We start from the raw sequence: 22,812 nt of genomic DNA, 5'->3' as shown, positions 1-22,812 counted from the left end.
TTTCTCTGACGGTGTGGTCTCTGTGCCCACACTGGCCACCCCAGAGTGTCCGCATGGGGAGCAGGGCTCTGCTGTCTAAGACTGCTGGTTTGGCAGCCCCTTGGAAAACCTTCAGAATCTAACTGTCTCCAGCTCATACACACACACCACACATGCCCACATACTTCTCTATCGCTCCCTCACTCTCGCACTTTCTCCCTCCCTACCTTCCTGCCTGTCACCATCTTCCTTCCCTCAACATTAGCACTCTGGATGCTTCTTTATGTTTTAAAATTGTGCTAACATCCATTTTACCCACAACAAAAGCAAGCAAAACAACAAATAAAACAAAAAAATACACAGGCAATATTCACAGCGCCACAAACTACCTCACACTCTCCTTTGTTTGAAACCTGAGAGACTTTTTATCGTGTTGATGTATCAGCATGAAAGGGTTGTCAGGTCCATAACTGAAGTTTCTTTAAAAAACAGAGACACTTTTCCATGAACAACTTGGTCAAGAACCAATATATATATTCCCTTTCATCCACATTATGTTATTAGTAAGGCTTCCTTTGGTCAACAGTAAGCAATTGGTTGTTATACTCTGTGGACAAAAGGGGCCACATGCTGACCTGACAGCTCAGGGGAGGCCTGTATGACGGTCTGGCAAACTCAGAGACCTAAAGGCACCACAAAGGATGGCCTGAAATTAAACTTTAACTAAAAGCAGTTGTGGTGGGTAGTCACTGAGAGGGCAGGGCAGGGCAAGGATAAACTCCAGACTCCACTGTGGGGCAGGGCGGAGTTATCCTCCATTTTGTGTAACTGGACCCTAGCCCTCATCCAACCAATCAGGGTCAGCCAAAGCAGTGACATCACCACCGGAGAAAACCCCTGGACTGGTCGAGCTCTCGCCCGCCATGCTGTCGGCGTGAGTGGGACAGAGCCCATGTTAACATGGAAGAGGCTCTTTTGTTTATTGCATCAGACTTGGCTCCCTGCTGGTCTTTGGGGATCACGGAATCTCGGTACGACAGTCTAGGCCAGTATCTTCCCTGACAACCTTTACCTGAACTGAGCCTATTGTCCTTTTGCATCCATGATAACATATCATTGAAATGTGAGGGTAACTTGTAATTTCCCTTTTTCCAGACCCCTTGGGGCACAACCTAATGCCCTGGGCGTCAGGACAGAGACCACAGCTTCCTTCATTGTTGTTGTCATCCTGTTTGTTGCTGTTCACTATCCTGCACCCAACTGAGTAAAGAAGCATGTGTCTATCATTTGACTTTTTATCCAATCCCAGGGGTTTCCCGCTTTGCTTTCTCCTGCCTCTCTAATCCATCACCAATGAATTTCATGTCTCCTCCTTTGACTGTGATGTATAAAAATAGGTGAAAAGCCCGCCTTTCTCCTGAGCACTATCCCAGTCCATGGAGGTTCTGCATCCCAGGAATTGTCGACAGTTTGGCTCAAACAAACTCACATTCTTTGCAGGTTTGAACGTTTTTATGTTGACAGCTGAGATTTGCTGTGCACCCTCAGCGTCCCCCCTCCGCCCCCCTCGCTGCGCCAGAGTCCACCGCGTTTACGCCCACAGAGCCTTAGGAAACCAGACCTCCCCGACCAGCCAGCCTGGGATGGATGACAGACAGGGTTTCTGGGAAATGGCCGCGTTCCACAGCAGGGGGTGTGGTGGCACTCGGCCCGCCTCGCTCTGGCAGCTTCTTGTGTGCGTGGCAATCACCGAATTTGTGGCCATCCACCTCCCAGGCAGTGCTCCTCCACTGCCCAGGACATCAACTGCCCAGGACATCAACTGCCCAAAGCTGGGGTGGGGCCAGGAAATCAGTGTTTTTAAGGCCCCCGGGGTGATTCCAATAAACAGCCAGACTGACGGCAGTGCTGCGCTCCGGGGGCACGGGCACTGGCAGCAGTACTCTGTACGTGACTGAGAGCACACGCCCTCCCCTCGGGTGCTTGTGGCTGAGATCTGTGTGTACCTGAGCGCTGGCAGGGCCCCTCTCCCGTGCGACTTGGCAGACAGCGAGGGAGTGGGAGGAGGCGTGCCCCCGGGGGCCTGCCACAGGCCACAGCTTTGTCTGGAAAAGGCCCCGGCTCCCCTGGGCTGGCACTTCTCCCTTGCCAGGAGCTGCTTCCTGTGCTGTCCATCAGCGCGCAGCTTCTTAACCCTTTCAGCAGGAAACAGGTGGCTGAACCCTGATCTCGCCACTAAACACATCTCGGGATTGGAGGCTGATGGTGAGCATTCAAGCGTGATGATTCATCCTGGTAAATCCCGTATGATTGAGAGTAAAATGTAGCCTCCGCTTTCCCTCTGAGTCAGCTCAATCACCGCTGAATTCGTCTGGAGGAATGATTAAGCTGGGGAAGGTTTGTTCAGAGAGGCAGTCACGTAAAGTTGGCGTGACATTTTAAAGCCAGCCACGTCTGAGTCCACCTCCCTCCCACCGACTGCAACTCCCTCAGCTCCTCTCCAGGAAAGCCTGTGAGTCTGTGCCAGCAGTGTAATAGATAACCTCTTTCATTTGTTCTGTTTCCAGCTTTATTTAAAGTGTGCTTGATGCGTGGCCGTGCAGAGTGTAGGTGTGCTGGGTGATGTGACGCGCACATGTATTGCAGTGTGAAAGCATGTGTTGCAGTGTGAGAGCCTGTGTTGCAGTGTGAGAGCAGGGCTAACGATCGCCACCAGGCTCTGCAGGGAGGACAGGGAGGACAGCTAAGACTCACTCTCTTTGCCACCTCCAAGTGTATGATGCCGAGTCACTGACCTGGCCACATGCTGCTCATCTTATCACTGCCAGTCTGCACCCATTGACCAGCATCTCCCCATTTCCCGCTTCAGCCCCTGGTGACGCCCTCTGCTGCCTTTCTCTGGGCGCAGCTCCTCAGACTCACGTGTAAGTGACATTATTTGTCTTTCTCTGTCTGGCTTATTTCACTTAGCTCAATGCCTCCATGTGCCATCCATGCTGTTACAAACAGCATGATGTCCCTCTTCCTCACTTCCTCATGACTAAATTGTGTGTGTGTGTGTGTGTGTGTGTGTGTGTGTGTGCGCGCTCACGCGCATATATATAAACACATAAAGTTATCTATTTATCCATTAGCAGACACTGCCCAGTTTCCATGCCTTGGCTATTGTGACTGCTGCCATGAACTGGGGTGCAAGTCTCTCTTGGAGATCCTATTTTCACCTCCTTCAGACAAATGCCCAGAAGGGGCTGCCTGATCACATGGCAGACAGCAGCCCTCTTAATTTTGTGAGGAACCTCCCTACTTTCCACCGAGCTGGGCCAGTTTATCGGCTCACTCATCGTGACAAGTGTTTCTTCTTTCAACACCTTTGCCAGCACTTATCTCTCATATTTTTTAATGACTTGTTCTTTTTTAATTTTTTAAATTGATTTCAGAGAGGGAGAGAGAGATAGAAACATCAATGATGAGAGAGAATCATTGATTGGCTGCCTCCTGCATGCCCCCTAATGGGGATTGAGCCCACAACCCAGGCATGTGCCCTTGGAATTGAACCCAGAACTCTTCAGTCTGCAAGTCAATGCTCTATCCACTGATCCAAACCAGTGGGGACTATCTCATATTTTTTATGTATGGATTATTCTTTAATGGACAGGTGATACTCTGTGAAATTAGGTTTCTCCTAGCTAATTCAGGCAAGTTCCATTTAGTCATTCCAGAGAAATATTTATCAAGTCCCTATTATACTTGAACTTATACTTTATTATTATACACCAGGGGCCCAGTGCACGAATTCATGCACCTTGAAAGGAACTGTGTGCACAGGGGCAGATCTTGGCTCATCCTCCTGCTCCCTGCCTGGCCCCTGGTCCCTTGCCTACCTGCAGCCCCCTCCCACTGCTGCCATTGCCACTCCACGCACTGACAGCGCCAGTCCCTGCTTGCACCCACGGCTGACCCTGGCCCCAGTTGCTCCACACCATCAGCGGTGCAAGCAGTGGCTCCAGGGCCAGCTGCAGGTGCAAGTGGGGCCGGCACCGGCAGTGGGTCTGAGAGGCAGCTACTGGCCCAATTGCCCCTCAGGAGCAGGGGGAGGTGGAGAAGCCCTGAGGGGCGATTGGGAACGACAGCTGCCACTCGCACCCGCTGAAAGTGCTGAGAGATCAAGGCTGGTGCTGGACACCAGCAATGGGTATGGGCAGGGCCAGTGCAGGCAGCAAGTGTGAGCACGGGCAGGACGTGGTGCACAGGAGCAAGGAATTTTCAGTAACCACCAAAGGTTCAGCCCATGATAACGACCAGCCTTGGTCTGGTGCTCCCACTCATCTCCTCCACCATCCGGCCTTGGCCGACGCCCTCCATGTTCCCCGCTCTGCCACCTGCTACTAATGCCCGCCAAGTTCCACGCACCCCCTGGTGGTCAGCACACATCATAGTGACCAGTTGTACAGTTGTTATGCCATTCGGTCTATTTGCATATTATGGTTTCATTTCATTTGTATTGATTTTAGCCTAAATACTACCTCCTGACCATTTCAGAGGCTGGAAAGTTATCCTCCTCGCACATTTAAAAAAAACTATCTTCTAGTCCTGTCCAGTCATCCATTGGTTATAGCATCATCCCACACATCAAAAGGTTTGATTACCGTCAGGGCCCATTCCTACCTTTCCAGTTCAGTCCCTGGTTGGGAGGCAACCTGATGTACTCTCTCTCATATCGTTGTTTCCCTCTCATATCGATGTTTCTCTCTCATATCGATGTTTCTCTCTGACATTGATGTTTCCCTTTTTCCCCTCCCTCCCTTCCTTCCTCTCTTTCTTCCTTTTCTCCCTCCTTTCTTCTTTCCTCTCTCCCTCCCTTTCTCCCTCTCTCCCATCCTCCCTTCTACTCTCTCTAAAAATCAATAAACATATCCTTCAGTGAAAATAAAAAACAAATAAACCAGATAAGACAAGCATGTCCAACTCAAAGGCTAACACTGCCAAATAAACAAAGATTGTGTGGGCCACACAAAAAAACAAAAGCTTCAATTTTCATAGAAATATATGTTTATTTCCATAGAGACGTGCTGACTACAAAGGGCTGAAATAAATGAGTCATCATTAACACAACATAATAGAACATTTTAAATAAAAATTAATATTTTTTCTTGAACATGAACTTACCAGAGACCGAATAACTACACAAATTAATTAGCATAATGCAAATAAACTTATTTTTCTTGTTCCCTGAAAGTGAAATATTTCCTGTTGTGCAGACCAAACAGATCAGTACAAGACTAATGACATGGCCATCAGCTACTAAAATATTTGCTGCAGGTATTAGTAGAGAGAAATGGTGTGCCTGCACATAAGGGATATTAATGTAACATGATTATAGTAACCAGTCATTAGCGAACCTTGTGGTTAGTTATTAATAATTATGTATAACAGGATATTGTGAAAGTTAAGTTATGAAATATTTATTAAAACATTTCTTACATCCGTTACATTGGCTGGGCTGCAAAAATGGTCCTTGTGGGCCGCGTGCTGTGAGTGTGACATGCCTGCGCTAACAGGTCATGTGCCATTTGAAGATCATGTGCTGCCCCAGGGTGTGGGGCACGTTCTGCGCTGACATTTGGATGGGCACTGGCGCCCGCATGGGTCTGGCTGCAACAGCTGTGCCTCATGGAGACCTGCCCACAAGCTGTGGTCCTGGGGCTGTGTCTCCGTGGCTGCAGCCCAGCAGATGTAGAGTCTGGGGTCCTGCAGAGCTGCCTCCACAGCCTCGCTCTTACTCGTTGGCTGCTGTCTTAAGAAGAAAGAGCCACTTTTAAGAAGGCTAACTCCTATTTTCTAAAACTGCTTGATTTCTCTGCTGTTTAGTTTCTTATTCTGTAAAGTCAGCTCTGCTATTTTTTAAACAGCCCCTTATTCTGAAAAAGTAACTGCTTTCCAGCTGCGCTAGCCTGCTGGAACAATGAGGAAGATACACTTAGCCATCTGACCTTGTAGGCCAGAGACTAGACACACCCGTGCTCTCACACGGAGCCAGGAGCATTTTCATTGGGTGGAACTGTGTTGTTTTCCAGGCCTCACGCTTCCAGCAAGATAACAACTGAGCACACACAGGGCTGGCTCTTTAATAAGAAGGAAGTTCTGCTTGTAGCTCTGCTTAGAATTTGAATTCATTTTCTCTGAGCCCACTGGTGACTCCAAATCTCTAAGTGTTTCTTCCCGTCCTCTGCAACACCACCTCGGGCCTCAGTTTCCTTCGGGGCAATTTGAAAATTGTAAAACCTGAGTGAGGAACAGGCTTGTCTGGGGAGCAGCGAGCATGCAGGAGGAGCTGGGAGCTGGTGGCGTGCAGCTGGTCCTCAGTGGGCGAGCACAGAGGCCCGGGGCCAGCAAATGGGGTTGTGGTCTAAGGACAGTTGCCTGGGAGGTGGGAAGCCCAGGGGTTTCCAGTCAAGTCCTACCTCAACTCTGGAAGCAGAATGGGGAGCACGTGCATCTTCGTGGGACTGACTCCATCTGGGAGACTGGGTTTGTGGCTCGTGTGGGGCATGTTGTTGGCATAAACGACTGCGGCTACAGTCACTAAAGGCAACAACCAAGCTCGGCGGAGGCTCCCGGTCCAGGGGTCAGCAGTTTGGAAGAACGAGCATCACTCTTAAGCACGTTCACTCCCAATACTTTCCCTCAAGAGACTAAGAGAGAGGCAAACTTCCACACAGACATGCACCCAGGGCTGCTTCTGCTCGGCCGGGCTCCTGCTCGGACCGGATGCCGGATGTTCGGGCCTCAGCCCTGCGGGTGCCCCTGCCGCGCTGTCCTCTCTGAGCCTGTGGCTCTGGGCTGGACAGACAGACACCCACCTGGGAAAGCCAAAGCCTCCTTGCCCATTACCGCCTGCTGTGTCCTCGGTGGGGAGCGGGGGAGAGGGGGGAGGGACCATTCACCTGCCCTCACCCCCTGCCCTCACCACCTGCTCTCACCCCTCTCACCACCTGCCCTCACCCCCTCAGCTGGTGTTTCCACAAAGGCGTTGACAACTAGCATGCACACAGAGACCGCACATGGATATTTGTAGCCATTTCTTTCTTCATTTTCTAAATTTGGGAGCAGCCAAGGCGTGTGTCCTGGGCGCGCAGTGCCCCTGGCAGGTCCCCCGTGGCCTGGCATCCGTGCCCGCAGGAGGGGCCACCCTGCACAGCCCGGCCCGCTCACACCACATCCTCCCCGATCCCCGGGGCCCTCTGGGGACAGGGAGAGACATGTTGTCAGCTTGGCCTTCATATCAGCCAGGTGTTGGAGGGGTGGGACTAGACACGTAAATCCTGGTATGCGAGGGCCCACGTAAGAATGCACATAAGTTGGTGATATTCCTGGTGTTGGGGGATAAAATAAATGCGCCAGGAGGGTCGTCCTCATCGCCTTCCAGCAGACAGGATGGCGGCCCACCCGGCTCCCAGCGTTAAATCTATCTCTGTGTCTTCTCTCTTTCTTTCTATTGTATTATTTCTCAATCCCTGGCCGCCTCCACTTAGAACCCGGTTCGTTCATCTCCTTTCTGAGTGGGACGCTGACAAGGGAGATCCCGCCATGGCCGGCCTCCTCTCCCAGGGCTCCTGAGGCCTCGGGCACCCAGGGCAGCACACAGGGAGACTTCTCTCCCACCTCCCGGTGCGGGGTAAGGGTCTAGCCCAGGGGTCGGCAAACCGCGGCTCAGGAACCACACGCAGATCTTTGGCCCCTTGCGTGTTCTAACGCCTCTTCTTCAAAGCAGACTCACCCAGGCGGAAACCGCCTTCTGAGTGTGGCCACGGAGTTTCACTCACCTGTACGTGCGCCCGTGTGGTATTGGTATGTGGCTCACGAGCCGCGGTTTGCCAACCGCGGGCCTAATCTGCTGGGAGGAGGGTGGACAATTCTGAAATAATTACTGACATCCGGAGTGCACACAGCCTTGCACCCACAGCCCCCTGGTTCGCTGCCCGGACACGCCCACACGGCCCGGAGGGACAGACAGGGGCCGCAGCGAGGGCGCCCAGAAGGCCCTCCCTGGGCAGCCATGGCTGTGTTCCCTCCCCCTCTTACGCTCCGGGGACTGAGCGGTGCCTGCACCCGAGGGGAGGGAGTGTGAGGGGGTGTGGGTGTGACAGTGGGCCCCATCTGCCCAAGAGATAAGGACTCTGGAGACAGACCTGGCCAGGGGGGGAAAGTTAAAAAAAATAAAGTCAGTTATAACTCAGTGCCCGGAATTCCTTTGTAGTAAGATATGCAGACCTCCCTCCAGACCTGGCTAGGAGATTGGCGTCATCAAAACAGCAGCATCCACACTCCGGTTTGGAGTCAGAACAGACATTCTGCTTGAGGCAAAACAGGCCAGGTTGTGTAAACTACCTGAGAAATAGCTCAGGACGGCCAGGTCTTTGTCCTGAGGGCCAGTCTGGGAGTGACATACCATCGGTGGGAGGGGTGGGGAAAAGAGGTATAAGAGGAGGGACTGCCCCTCCATGGGGCTCTCACCTGGGTGTTTGCTGGCTGCTGCGTCAGCCAAGGTTTGAGCCCGGATTCGAATCTGTAATAAACTCTAGCATGCTTAATCAAATTGGCTCCGGTGGTTCATCTCTTGGGGCCTCGCTTCGTAACATTGGGCATGGGCTGTGGCATGAGAAGTGCCCCCTGGCGGCGGTGCTTGGAGCCTGGCGGTGAGAGCGGTGGGGACAGGGCAGCCGGGCTGGCCAGGAGGGAAGCGGGTCTCAGTTGGGAGGCCAGGTAGGGCCCACCTTCCTCTGCCTTTTCTCTGCTTCGGCCTCCGCAGCTGGGATGGCGCCAGGCACACGGGGGAGGGCGTGGGCTCAGCCACCGATCCCGATGCCAGTCCCCTGAGAAGCTCCAGACACCCAGAAGCCATGTCCAAGCTGCTCTCTGCCTCGCAGGCAGGCACCATGCCAGGTAGCCCCAGACCCCGTGCCCCCCGCAGCCCTGCGCCTGCCAGGCAGGGAGCGGCCTTCTGGGCGCCCTGCTGCCCGGGGAGGGCCCTCTGGGTGCCCTGCTGCCTGGGGAATAGCCTTGGAAGGAGAGGGGACGAGCTGGGGAGGGAAGAGACGCACTGAACAGCCTTTAAATGGTGCGATATCACTCACAGGTGTGTAAGCCGGTGTTATCTACTTAAAACCTGTAACTGCCACATCTTACTGAGAAGCTTGTGAGGAAAAGAAATGAAATACAATTTAAAACGATATCCTCATCTCCGTTTATAACGGGAACAACTCAGCCGGAGGAGACAGGAAGTGGCCGGAGGAGGGGAGCAGCCCACTGCCGCCCCGGACCTGGCCCAGCCCTCACGCTCCTAAGCCTGGAGCAGTGACGCCAGCCTTGCGAGTTTGTGAGGAAGGTTAGAAGTGAGGGTGCAAAGAAGCAGAACAAGGCATGTTCTTGGTAGGAGTGGAACACATGGTGCCCATGTAACCGGGGGGAACAGCACTGACACCCGTCGTCCACACCGCCTACCGCCGCCTGCGTGCCCGCGGCCCTGCCACACCGTGCCTGGCGCCAGGGAGGCCGCCTGCTCCCCAGCCCAGCGGGCACCCCCCACCAGGTGGGCAGGCAGTCCTCTGCCTCACTGACCTGCCTGCACAACCAGTAGCAGTGCTGGAGGGCGGGCACCGACAGCAGCTCCATGTGGCAGGGAAGTGCCTCCTCCTCACTCAGGGCCACGTTCAAACCACGATGAGGGCCGGCCTGGTCCTCACGCCTCAACCACACACTGAGCTGAGATCAGAGGGAGCTGTGCTCCCAGCCAAGTCTTCACACTCCCACCCAGTCCCAGAACCTGGCACCCATCACCCGGAGACTGGCACCCAACACCCGGAGACAGGCACCCAACTCCCCAGACAGGCACCCAACACCCGGAGACTGGCACCCAACACCCAGAGACAGGCACCCAACTCCCCAGACAGGCACCCAACAGCCGGAGACTGTCACCCAACTCCTGGAGACAGGCACCCAACACCCAGAGACTGGCACCCAACACCCGGAGACAGGCACCCAACACCCGGAGACTGGCACCCAACACCCAGAGACAGGCACCCAACTCCCCAGACAGGCACCCAACAGCCGGAGACTGTCACCCAACTCCTGGAGACAGGCACCCAACACCTGGAGACTGGCACCCAACACCCAGAGACAGGCACCCAACTCCCGGAGACTGGCACCTATGAGAGTGGAGCTGTTCTCCTAGCTCTCCCAGCCCTGCATTCATTGGCTAATATCCATGGAGTCTAGAAGTTCACTCAGTAGAAAAGGAAAGCAACCCAAACAAACAAAATAGTCACTGAACCCCCAGAAAAGCGTCCTTTCAGATGTGGCTGTGGCATGGAGTGAGGTAAAAGGTCCTCAGTGCCCTGCATTGACCCCTCAGGAGACATTTCTGGAGCCCCAAGCCAGGCCCTACAGGGAAACGGGGAGGCCCTCCCGCCTCTGAGCTCTCCCTGTGGTCAGAGCAGAGCCGAAGACAGGGCACTGCACCTGTCCTGTGTGCACCGACACAGAAAACAACCAGATGCAAACATGTTTAATCTAAAACACACTCCTGCCAGGATGTCCCACACCCCCAGGGGGCACCTCATGCACTCCCGCCAGGGTACCCCATGAGCTGCCACTGGATTAAAGCCAAACACCATGCGGCATGCACACTGCCAGCTTCCGAGTCTACAATTAGAAGACATTCAGCTCTCCAGACACCATCCTATCTAATAAAAGGGTAATATGCAAATTGACCATCACTCATACACACAAGATAGTAGCCTCAATGTGGTCAAAGATGGTGCCTCCATGTGGATACAAGATGGCCACCACAATATGGTTGGCAGGGGAGGGCAGTTGTGGGAGACCAGGTCAGCAGAGGAGGGCAGTTGGGGGGGGCGGGTGGACCCAGGCCTGCAGGATAGGGCAGTTGGGGGGACCAGGCCTGCAGGGGAGGGCAGTTGGGGGATACCAGATTGGCAGGGGAGAGCAGTTAAGAGGGACTAGGCTGGCAGGGGAAGACAGTTAGGGGCAATTGGGCCAGCCGGGGAGCAGTTAGGCATCGATCAGGCTGGTGGAGGAGTGGTTAGGGGATGATCAGACTGGCAAGCAGAAGCAGTTAGGGGCAATCAGGCAGAAGCAGGCAAGCAGTTGGGAGCTAGCAGTCCTGTATTGTGAGAGAGATGTCCATCTGCCACTGGGATCAAGCCTAAACGGGCGGTTGGACAGGGATCCCAGCTTGGAGTGGGCACAGGCTGGGCTGAGGGACACCACCACCACCCCAATTGCATGAATTTTGTGCACTGGGCCTCTAGTCTATGATAATAAAAGCATAATATACTAATTAGACTGGACAGCCAAACAACCTTCTGGACATCATTCCAGACATTCTTCTGGATGAAGCTACAGTGACAGTGGTCAAGGCAGAGGTGGTAGGGGCAATCAGGCTGGCAGGCAGAGAGATTAGGGGTGATCAGCCAGTCAGGTGAGTGGTTAGGGGTGATAAGGCAGGCAGGAAGAGTGGTTAAGGTTGATGAGGCAGGCAGGCAGAATTGTTAGGGGGGATGAGGCAGGCAGGCAGAGTAGTTAGGGGTGATCAGGCAGGCAGACAGAGTGGTTAGGAGCCAGCAGTCCCAGAATGTGAGAGAGATGTAAGACTGCCATCTCCTAATGGGTCTCAGATTGCAAGAGGGTGCAGGGTGCAGGCTGGGCTGAGGGACCCCCCATGCACTAATTTTATGCACCAGGCCTCTAGGGTGCTCTATAAAGTCAGACATAATAAACTTCACATACAACCATAGGAACAGTGTTTACTTTCTTTCCATTGGAAGAACTTCCCTCTACCTTGTCCCTTTCTGCTCTTAGCATGATCATGTGACCATGTAGTGAGGTGGAAATCCAGTTATCTCTAAGTTTTAAAGATAAAAAGGAGATAAAACCACACTGACTGAGGTTTGCCTCAAGTTGTTCCAATGGTAGAAAGTCAGGTGGAAAGCATCCGATTCCCTCACACTCAGCAGCAAAAATGAGGTCAAAGGGCTGAGAAACTAGGTTGACATAAGTTACCGTAAGAGATGCTTGCTTTGCTATGAGTAGCCAGAAAGACAGAAACAGCTCAAAGGGGCAGAACAAGAAGCCAGAGGTTTACAAGTGGTTTCCTTAAAGCAAACTAAGGCAGCAAAGTAGCCTCGCCAGCGGGTGCAGGATCAAATATTTTATTGATTTTTTACAGAGAGGAAGGGAGAGGGATAGAGAGTCAGAAACAGCGGTGAGAGAGAAACATCAATCAGTTTCCTCTTGCACACCTCCTACTGGGGATGTGCCCACAACCAAGGTACATGTCCTTGACCAGAATCAAACCTGGGACCTTTCAGTACAAAGGCCAACGCTCTATCCACTGAGCCAAACCAGTTTCAGCAGGTTAGGACTTTTTTAATGTCACAACCTGATGTTGATGAAGCTAGGGAAATGATATTCACACAGGGCTGCAGGGTATAAATCAATAGTGTTTTCCCAAATTAACTGAATAGCCAGCATCAAGAGCTTCAAAATGTTAGTGCTCTTTGGCCCCGCAACCCCACCTCTGGGAACTGGTCCAAGGAAATAGTCTGAGTGACGCCAGTCTCCCTACCACATGGTCAGTCTTGGCAGTGCCACTAATAGCAAACAAGGAAACACGGACCTACATAGTCAGTAGCTCCCTTGCAATGGAGTTAAAGCTTTGTAGGAAGAAGCCTGTGGGCATGGTGAGATGCTGGCACCACTGCTGACAGGAGCGCAGCTACAGCCAGCAGGCGCCTAGCAGGTTTTCTCAAATGCCAAAGTGCTCAGAGAGAAAGTGGACCCACCAAAACGGTGACAGTGTTGGTCTCGAAGGAGGGGTTTTGCATTTTGAAAAATGTTTCCATTATAGATGTCATTCCCTGTTATTTTATAACTAGAGTTCTGGTGCATGAAATTTGTGCCCAGGGGGAAGTGGTGTGTTTCCCTCAGCCCAGCCTGCACCCTCTCCAATCTGGGACATCCCTCTCACAATCCAGGACTGCTGGCTCCCAACCACTCTCCTGCCTGCCTTCCTGATTGTCCCTAGCTGCTTCTGCCTGACAGCCTGATCACCCCCTAACCACTCTCCTGCCAACCTGGTCACCCCTGATTATCCTTCCCTGCAGGCCTGGTCACCCCCAACTGCCCTCCCCTTCAGGTCTGGTTGCCCCTAACTGCCCTGACCTGCAGACCTGATTGATTGCCCCAACTGCCCTCCCTGCAGACCTGGTGCTCCCACATGCCCTCCCCTGCAGACCCTGTGGGATCAGGCCTAAACTGGCAGTCGGACATCCATCTCACAGTCCAGGACTACTGGCTCCTGCTGGCCTGCCTGGTTATCCCCCAACTGCCCTCACCACCAGCCTGCTCACCCCCTTTCCCTCCTCCCCCCGCTGGTCTCCTCACCCCTAAATGCCAGCCTGATCGCTCCCAACTACCCTCCCCCACAGGCCCCACAGGGATCAGGCCCAAATCAGCAGTCGGGAAATCCATCTCACAGTCCAGGACTGCTGGCTCCTAACCGCTCACTTGCCTGCCTGCCTGATTGCCCCTAACCACTGCCTGCCAGCTTGCTCACCCCCAACTGCCCTTCCCTCCTGGCCTGATCAACCCTAACCACCTCTGCCTTGGCCTCACCATCATGGCTTTGTCCAGAAGGACATCTGAGAAGGTCTCCAAGTCTAATTAGCATATTACCCTTTTATTAGTATAGATAGAGGCCTGGTGTATGGGTGGGGGTAGGCTGATCTGCCCTGAAGGGAGTCCCAAATCAGGGTGAGGGTCCCCTTGGGGGGTGGGATCTGTCTGGGTGAAGGGCCTAGAGTGGTTTGTAGGCCAGCCATGCCCCCATCAGGGTGAGGGTTCCTGTGAGAGGTGTGGCTGGCCTGGGTGAGGGGCTGAGGGCCATTTGGGGGCAGTTTGCAGGTCGACCAAGCCCTGGGCTTTGTCCAGAAAGATGTCTGGATGGTCTCCAGAAGGTCTCCCAGTCTAATCAGCATATTATAGAATTAGTATAGATAGGTTCAGGTGCCCAGGGGCCACTAGACTTACTACAGGGGTTACTTTGTGTGGACAAAAGAGGCCACGTGCTGACCTGACAGCTCAGGGAGGCCTGCATGATAGTCTTGCAGACTCAGAGACCTAAAGGAACCACAAAGGATGGCCTGAAATTAAACTTTAACTGAAAGCAGTTGTGGGTAGTCATCTCCTAGGCCGGTATCTTCCCTGACAAGGTCAACCTTTACCTGAACTGAGCCTATTGTCCTTTTGCATCCATGATACAGTATCGTTGAAATGTGAGGGTAACATAACTTCCCTTTTTTCTGACCCCTTGAGGTACAACCAAATGTGCTGGGCACCAGGACAGATACCACAGCTTCCTTCATTGTTGTTGTCATCCTGTTAACTGCTGTTCACTATCCTGCACCCACCTGAGTAAAGAAGCTTGTGTCTATCACTTGACTTTTTATCCAATCCCAGAGGCCCCCGCCCTCACTTTGCTTTCTCCTGACTCTCTAATCCATCACCAGGAAGTTTCATGTCACCCACCAGAGTCCTGTCTCCTCCTTTGACTGTCATGTATAAAATAAGGTGAAAACCCGCCATTTCTCCAGAGCACTATCCCAATCCTTTCAGATTCTGCTTTCCGGCAATTGTTGACAGTTTGGCTCAAAAAAACTCACAAAAATTACAGGTTTCAATGTTTTATGTTGACATTTGCATACAACTATAAACACCGGACCACCATGCTGTGCAAGGATAGGGGTTTTTTGTCATTTTAGTTTATCCGTATGCACTTTCTTTAGCTTCACTGTGGACAGTGGGCAGTGCTGGAGGACATTGTTAGGATGTGGTTTAGGAGTGGGTCTCAGCCAGGCCTTTACCAGGCCTGCCGAAGCCGTTTCCCCTGAGCAGCTAACAAGCAGGGGCTTGGGTTTGTGGTGAGAAGGTTAGCCATTGGGGGCTGTTGTCAGAACACCCACTAGCATCTCCTTGAGTTTGGAGGTCACACCCTCAGGAGGTCACACCCATCCCACAGTGTGCTCTGCTCCTGGCAGCTCCGTCCTCCGGTGCCCAGCAGGCCCCACATTCACAGCGAGCACACTCGGCTTCCGACCCACCGTGGGCCCCAGTCACCTGAGGGCCAATCTGCAATCCCCAAACAGCTGTTACTAGCCATCCTCCAAGCAGCCTCTGACTGACTCCCCACCCTCCATCGAAGCCACGGCGCAAACTAGCGTTTTGCATAAGACCAAGGAGTTTTCAGCTACTTAATGATAAACCTCATTTTGTGCTCCCTTTTGTTTCCTTATTTTCTTTCCTGAATCTGCCAGGTTCTGTCCCATTTTCTTATTCTTTCCCACAACAACGGTGTTGATAGGAATTACGGAGGACAGGTGTGTCCAATTAGAACACAGGGCAGTGCCCTGGCCTGGGAGAGGGCGGACCTTCCTGACAGCCACAGCTGTCGCATTTGCAGAGAAAACAGGCTCCTGCCTTTAGGGTTCCATTTCACACCCCATGGAAGAAAGCAGGACAAGTCTTCTCACTTTAAACGCACCCATTTGTTTGTTCAGAATAACGCAGTGTCTTCAGCAAACCCTGGCCAGACCATGACCTCCAAGTTGGAGATTCTGGATGGAAAGTAATAAAATAAATCTAATTCTAACATCAGCAACAAGCAGCATACTATAAAGACTTCATTACAACACCCTTCCATTAAACCTCACAATTGTCATCCTGTTTATGGCTTATGAGTAGTGGATAGTGATAAAATATATTTCCCATGTAGTGTGGCTAATCTTTCATAGAATAAAACTTCCACAATCAGAGGTGACTATTAATATGATGCCCAGGCACATAGCTCTGAGAAACCTTCGAATGATGTTGTCTCAACAACAGCACAACACGACCAGTTCCATCAGGTTCCGTCTGTGCCTCCTGAGTGGTCCCCACGACAGGGAGCAGGAAGGAGGAGGGAGACAGCCAGCCCGGAGCAGGCCTCTGAGTCCGTCCAGGCCCGGCCCGGGCATGGGGAAGGCTCCTGCGGGATGCGCCCCACGGAGCTGACCAGACGCCAGTTATTAAACACAAACTGCATTTTGAAGTCAAGCCTGGCCGGGCTGACCCCCTTTCCTTTCCAGAGGAAGCGCTGAGACCTGGCGATGCAGCAGGAGGGGGACGCCTCCTCACGGGCCAGCACCTGCCCTGCGCCCCTTCAGCAGCCTGGCCTGTCTGGGGAGACGGTGCTGACATATGTTCCTCTCTATGGCTCTCCTGGGTCTGCACCCGGGGTCCCGTTCTCAACTGACACAGGCTCCAGTGCATCACAGTGACACTCAGACCTGGGGGGTGGGTGGGGGGGGAGAAGAGCACTCAGAACTGGACATGTTGGGGGGCGCTCAGAACCTGGACAGGGAGACACTCAGAACTGGACATGGGGGCATTCAGACCTGGACATGGGGATCACCTGGGCTCAGTGGTGGGGCATGGTTCCATGCACCAAGAGGTCGCTGGTTCTGTCCCTCGTCAGGGCACCTGCCTGGGTTGTGGGCTTGATCTTAGATGCTTCTCGATCATGGATGCTTCTATCTCCCTCCCTACCTCTCTCAATAAAATAAAAAAGAAAGGGTAGTAAACCTCTGTTTGACTAAGTCCAACCATTTTGTAATTAAAGAAGTCCTGACCTGAGCCCCAGGACCTGGACAGAGCCTGTTGCGCCTCACCTACAGGCTCTCGCAGAAAGGACCAGGGAGTGTGGGGGTGGAGCTGTAGCATTCCCCGCACCCAGGACTGCAGGCGGGGAAAGGCTAAGGGAGCCAAGCCGGAGGCTGGGAAGGGAGCCGGGCTCAGGACAGATTCCTGCAGCGGAAGGGCAGATCTCGCAAGCTTTTGCAGGAGGGGAGACCTGGGCTTAACTGGGCTGCAAAATCATGGGCCGAGCAAACCGAGGACCCAAGAGACCCCCTTAGGTGGGCAAAATCTAACAAAGGAAATTTAATAGAGATGAAGCTAAAACCCTAGTGTTATGTCCCACACCTGGTTTTTAGGCGCAAGGCAGGGCTCACCCAAAACAAAAGCTGGATGGAGAACGGTAGCCCAGGTGCTGGGGCCTCTTCCTAAGACAGCCCCGGGAACTCAGTGTGAGGGGCTGCGTGCGGCCGCCTGGCAGCAGCACAGCTTCCAGCACAAACAGGGGCCGCGCTGGGGGCTGTTTCCAGCGCAGGCTTTTCCAAAGTTCCCATCACTGCGGCAGAGAAGCGGGCCTGCCCCTCTGGGCCTCAGCCCACAGCCACAGCCACAGCCGGCAGTGCTGTCTGCACACCTGGAGGTCACCAGGCCACGCCAGGCCCCGCGCTCCCCAGATTTGGAGCCAGGACAGTGGGGTGTAAAGAAAAACCTTCGTAACCACGGAGCTTCAGCCATCAAGAGCCAGAGGCCTGCCCCCCTATCCCCCACAAGTATCTAAACCAAGGCCCCTTGGGGTGCCTAAGCCTTTGTGGGAGCCCTCCTGTATTTCTCCTGGGCCTCTGGTTCTCTCTCATTTGTCAATGTGCTTCATCGAGGGCAGTTTTCCAATCTCTTCCTGTTGAGAACCACTGAGCCCCTTCCTGAGCGCTGAGGCGTGATTGGGTCCCCGGCGGCCGGATCAGGAGGGCATTCCATCAGGGCTGTGCCCTCCGTCGCGGTCACCAGGAGGAATTCAGCCTGGATTCCGGCTGCGGCCCTTTCCCCCCTGCCCCTGCCCATCATCCACCCAGGTCCCTCTCCTCCCAGGAGCACAGAGCAGCGATGGTGGGCGAGGCTGACAGGATCTCTGTGGCTCCTCAGGCTCCACCCTGTGAGCATCAGCCTCAGTCCAACTTGCTCCTCACTGGAGCCAGTGTAAGCGCTGCCCATCGCAGCCGTTCTGGGGGCAGTGCGGGATGGGGAGGCCGAGGGGCTCCCACCCACTCGGGGAGTCACCTAGCTGCCCCCCTCGGGGCCCCTGGGGCCTGGTGTGTCACCCCACCAGCCACGGGACAGCCGCTCTCTCCCAGCCCACTCTCCGCCGATCAAGGGCTGGGAGGGAGGAGGTTCACTAGGACAGAGGGCACCAAACCACTTCCTGGGGGGACAGACCTCCCATCCTCTGGCTAGGCGGGGTGACCACCTCCCTCCCACTTGGAGGGGCGGCACAGGCCCAGCCTCTCTGCCCTGGCCCAGCACCTTCTGCTCCTTCTGTGCCCTCCCACCGCTGCCTGCTGGACAGAGGCCTCCCGCCTGACCTGGGCTATGACCTCATCTATGACCTCAGCATGGAGGCACTCCAAGGGCACTGTCACAGGCCCAGCCACAGCCCAGGAGCCCTCAGAGGCCACGCCTGTCTGTCCCAGGAGAGGGCCGGCTGGCCAGGTGGCTGCCATGCCCGCTCCCGGGTGGCCCCTTTGTGCAGGGACAGGTGGGCAGTGGCCCTTTGTTTGGTGTCTAGTTTGTGGGTTCCTTTGTCTTGTTTTACCCTCATGAAAAGTCAATGTGCTAGGCAGGACATTTCCTCACTATTCACATTTGAAGTAGACAGTTGGGACAAATCCAAGAGTAGAATTAGTTTTAAGATTTTAAAATTTGAATTCAGAGAGAAAGAGAGGAAGAGAGAGAAACATCAATGGTGGCAGAGAATCATTGATCAGCTGCCTCCTGCACTTCTCCTACTGAGGATGGAGCCCACAATCCAGGCGTGTGCCCTGATCAGGAAGCCAATCATGATCTCTTGGTTCATAGGTCAACACTCAACCACCTAGCCATAATGGCTGGACTAAGACTAGAATTAAGATCTATAAACTTCGCCGAAACCAGTTTGGCTCAGTGGTAGAGTGTCAGTCTGCGAACTGAAAGGTCCCGGGTTCGATTCCGGTCAAGGACATGTACATTGGTTGCGGGCAAATCTCCAGTAGGGGGTGTGCAAGAGGCAGCTGGTCGATGTTTCTCTCTCATCGACGTTTCTAGCTCTCTATCCCTCTCTCCTCCTCTCTGTAAAAAATCAATAAAATATATTAAAAAAAAGATCTATAAACTTCAACACCTTTCTCCTTTACTCTATTTCAGCACCTGGCTGTACATTCTGTGAACTTTGGGTGCACTTTGCAGATTTTCCAATGAATAAGAAAGTCACTGATTTTAATAAGGCAAGATGATATATTACTTGTCGATTTCCACCCCACCACAGGCCTTCACCACCCTATTATCTATGTCCATAGGTAATGCATATATGTAAGTAAAATCTTTGGTTAATCTTTCCCACCCCTTTTCCTCTGAGATTTGTCAGTCTGATTCATGTTTCCATGCCTCTGATTTTATTTTATTTATCAATTTATTTTGTTCCTTTATTTTGATTTTTAGATTCAATTGTTGATAGATATGTATTTGTTGCCTCCTTCTCCTCTTCCTCTTCCTCTTCCTCTTCCTCTTCCTCTTCCTCCTCCTCCTCCTTCTTCTTCTTCCTCCTCTTATTAAAGAATACCCTTTAGCATCATTAACATTTAATATGATGAAAGGTTGAAATTATATGCATATATGCAAATATTGATGTATCTCATGGTTTATATGAAAAGTCAATAACCAAGTCTTTCCAACAGATGGACTTGAGAACCCATCTGCTAATGGAGTGAGGACAGAGCTAAGCCACATAGGACCAAGTGTGAGGTTAAAAGCATCCCACACATAAAGGTAGAACTCAGGAAGGATTAAAACCTTCTAGAATTATGAATAGGAAAAGAACTCCCCAGAGGCAAGTAGTGGAGAGAAATGTTATCTCCACCTTGTGCCTGGGTTCAGACTGAGGCAGCAGTCTCCCATGCTAATGCACGGCTCCTGGCACCTCCGGGGGCGTGGGTGTCGGGAAAGTCACAAACCTGTGCAGAGTAGTCTAAGGCCGCAGACTGGGGGAGACATGAGCTCTGAAGGAAGCCCTCACAAAGATGTTCACCATCGATTCTAAACAAACACAATTTCACTATTAACATTCTTAAAACACATAAGGATATCAACTATTAAGTATGCACTGGGAAAGAAATCTAAGAAAACGGGACTGGTAAAAGATAAGGTACTACATGATCAAATATAGACTGCAAAATAGATATGAATATGTTTCAAAATTTGAAAGTGAATCAAAACATAATAAGGGGAAAAAACAAAAAATACTCAAGCAGATTTTTTAAAAACTCAGACCATAAGTTTAGAACAAAGTTCTGTCTTAGTTACAGACCCTAATTTTCTACTATAACGCAATTAAGTTAGAAAGAATAACAAGGACACACATTTGAAAAGGTAAACTCGTGGCAATAACAGAAACTAGAATATACAATATCTATTGTTTTGATATGCAAACAAGTGATAAAACTACATACATTCTACACTCAAGAGAGTAAGTATCTCTGGGGAGGAAGCAAGAAGGCGAGAGGGGCCGGTAGCAACCCATAAGATGTTCTTCTTCCCAGAGGAGCTGGTGGGCTCCCGGTGCAAGCTTGCTAACTTCAAACCTTATACTTTACAAAGTACACTTATTTCTTTGTAAACTTGAAGTATTTTGCAACCTAAATATTAAAAAATAACCAACCCCCCACTCACCTTTTATTTTAAAAAAAATTGCAAACCATTTTGTTGTGAAACTTGATCAGATAAAACAGAATTTTTTTTTTTTTAAGTGGCATTATTTCTAACAGAAAGTTTGGCTTCCCTTTCTGCATTTTTTATCATCACCCCAAACATCTCTTTTTTCCACAACACAAATTGGGTCGAGTCAGGTGTTTCCCCCCGTGATTATTACCAAAAAATGGCATCACCACTTCTGCCAGGAAAGGGCTGTGTGTGTGACTCTCAGGAATGTGGGTCATGATGTGGCAAGAAGAAGGCCCATCGGGGAGGAGGGGTGAAGCTAAAAGGTTAAGTGCTTGGGAAATAGTGGGAAATAGCTGCAGAGCAAAAATTTTGTTATGGTTTTGACATTCATGACTATGTCATGAATCTGTGACATAATCACTACCATCAAGATGCTGAATCTATCCATAATCCCTCAAATGTCTCATGTCCTTGGCAGTCCACCCCCGTGCCCCTTCCCAGGCCCCCACTGACCTGCCTTTCTGTTACTACTGATTTGTTTGTAATTTCTAGAAATTTCTGTGAATGAAGCCACACAGTATACCCTCTTTTTATCTTTTCACTCCAAGTTATTTTAAGATTCATCTATATTATAGTGTGTCTCAGCAATTGGTTTGTTTTTAGTGTGAACATCATGTATGGATATTCCACTGTTTTTCCACTCCACTGATGATGACATTGGTGGTTTCCAGTATGGGGCTATCACAAGTAACACTGCCATGAACATGTGTACAAATCTTTGTAGGCTTTCATGTCTCGTGGGTAAATACTTGGAGTGAAATGCCTGAATCAGACAGTAGGTATATTTTGAACTTTTGAAGAAAAAAACAAATTGTTCCTCCTGTCCCAGCAGAGTCGAGTTCCATTCTCCACTACTCCACATACTCACCCATAGTTGTTTTGGTACGGTTAGACTTTTTAAAATTTTAGTAATTCTAAAAGTCATTTCCCTAAGGACTAATGATATTGATCATATTTTCATGTGCTTATTCCCCATCCATTTATCTTCATTTAAGTTACTTGCCCATGTTTAATTGGATTTTTTGTTTTCTTATTATTGCATCTTAGGAGTTATTTAAAACTGGATACAACTTTATTAGGTATAAAAATTACAAATGTCACCGAAACTGGTTTGGCTCAATGGATAGAGCTTCGGCCTGCAGACTGAAAGGTCCCGGGTTCGATTTTGGTCCAGGGCCCGTACCTTGGTTGCGGGCACATCCCCAGTGGGGGGTGGGCAAGAGGCAGCTGATCGATGATTCTCTTTCATTGATGTTTCTGACTCTCTATCCCTCTCTCTTCCTCTCTGTAAAAAATCAATAAAATATATACTTTTTAAATTACAAATGTCTTCTGATAAAGCCCAATTTGTTAAAAATTTTCTTTTATGAACTTTGCTTTTGTCATACATATCTTTGCCTAACCCAAGATCTCTTATGTTTCCTTCCAGAAGTTTTATCATTTTAGGTTTTGCATTAGTTCTACAATCCATTTGGAGATCATTTTTGGTGTGAAATATGGATCAAAGGTTTTGTGTGTGTGCTTTCATTTTGCACATGGATGCCCAAAGATTTCAGGACCATTTGTTAAAAATACCATGCTATCTCCATTGCCTTTTTAAAAAGAAGTTTTTATTGACTTATTTTGGGAGAGAGGGAGAGAGCAAGAGAAACACCAATAATGAGGGAGAGAGAGAGAGAGAGAGATCTGCTGCCTCGTGCATGACGCCCACTGGAGATGGAGCCCTGACCGGAAATAAAACTGGGGACCTCTTGGTTCATGGGTTGATGCTCAACCACTGAGCCACACTAGCTGGGAAATTTCTGTTTGAAGTTGTCAGAAACCTGTTGTCCATATGTGTGTACTTCTGTTTGGGGGCTCTCTATTTAATTGATCCACTTGCCCGTCTTTACACCTGTGTCACACTGCATTGATTATTGTAGCTTTATAACAAATCTTAACACTGAGCAGTTCATGATATAGCAAAGATAAGAAAAGGTTCTGCTGGAGGGAGAGGAGTAAAGGGTAAAGGTTAAATTCTTGGGAAAGTCTGCTTTTTATTCTCTGTGTGTCCCTGTACAAACTACCAGAAAATTGAGAGAGAGAGAGAGAGAGAGAGAGAGAGAGAGAGAGAGAGAG

The sequence above is a fragment of the Pipistrellus kuhlii genome, unplaced genomic scaffold (genome assembly GCF_014108245.1).
Source record: "Pipistrellus kuhlii isolate mPipKuh1 unplaced genomic scaffold, mPipKuh1.p scaffold_m20_p_27, whole genome shotgun sequence".
In the NCBI taxonomy this organism is placed as follows: domain Eukaryota; kingdom Metazoa; phylum Chordata; class Mammalia; order Chiroptera; family Vespertilionidae; genus Pipistrellus; species Pipistrellus kuhlii.
Note: the sequence above shows the minus strand (reverse complement) of the source record.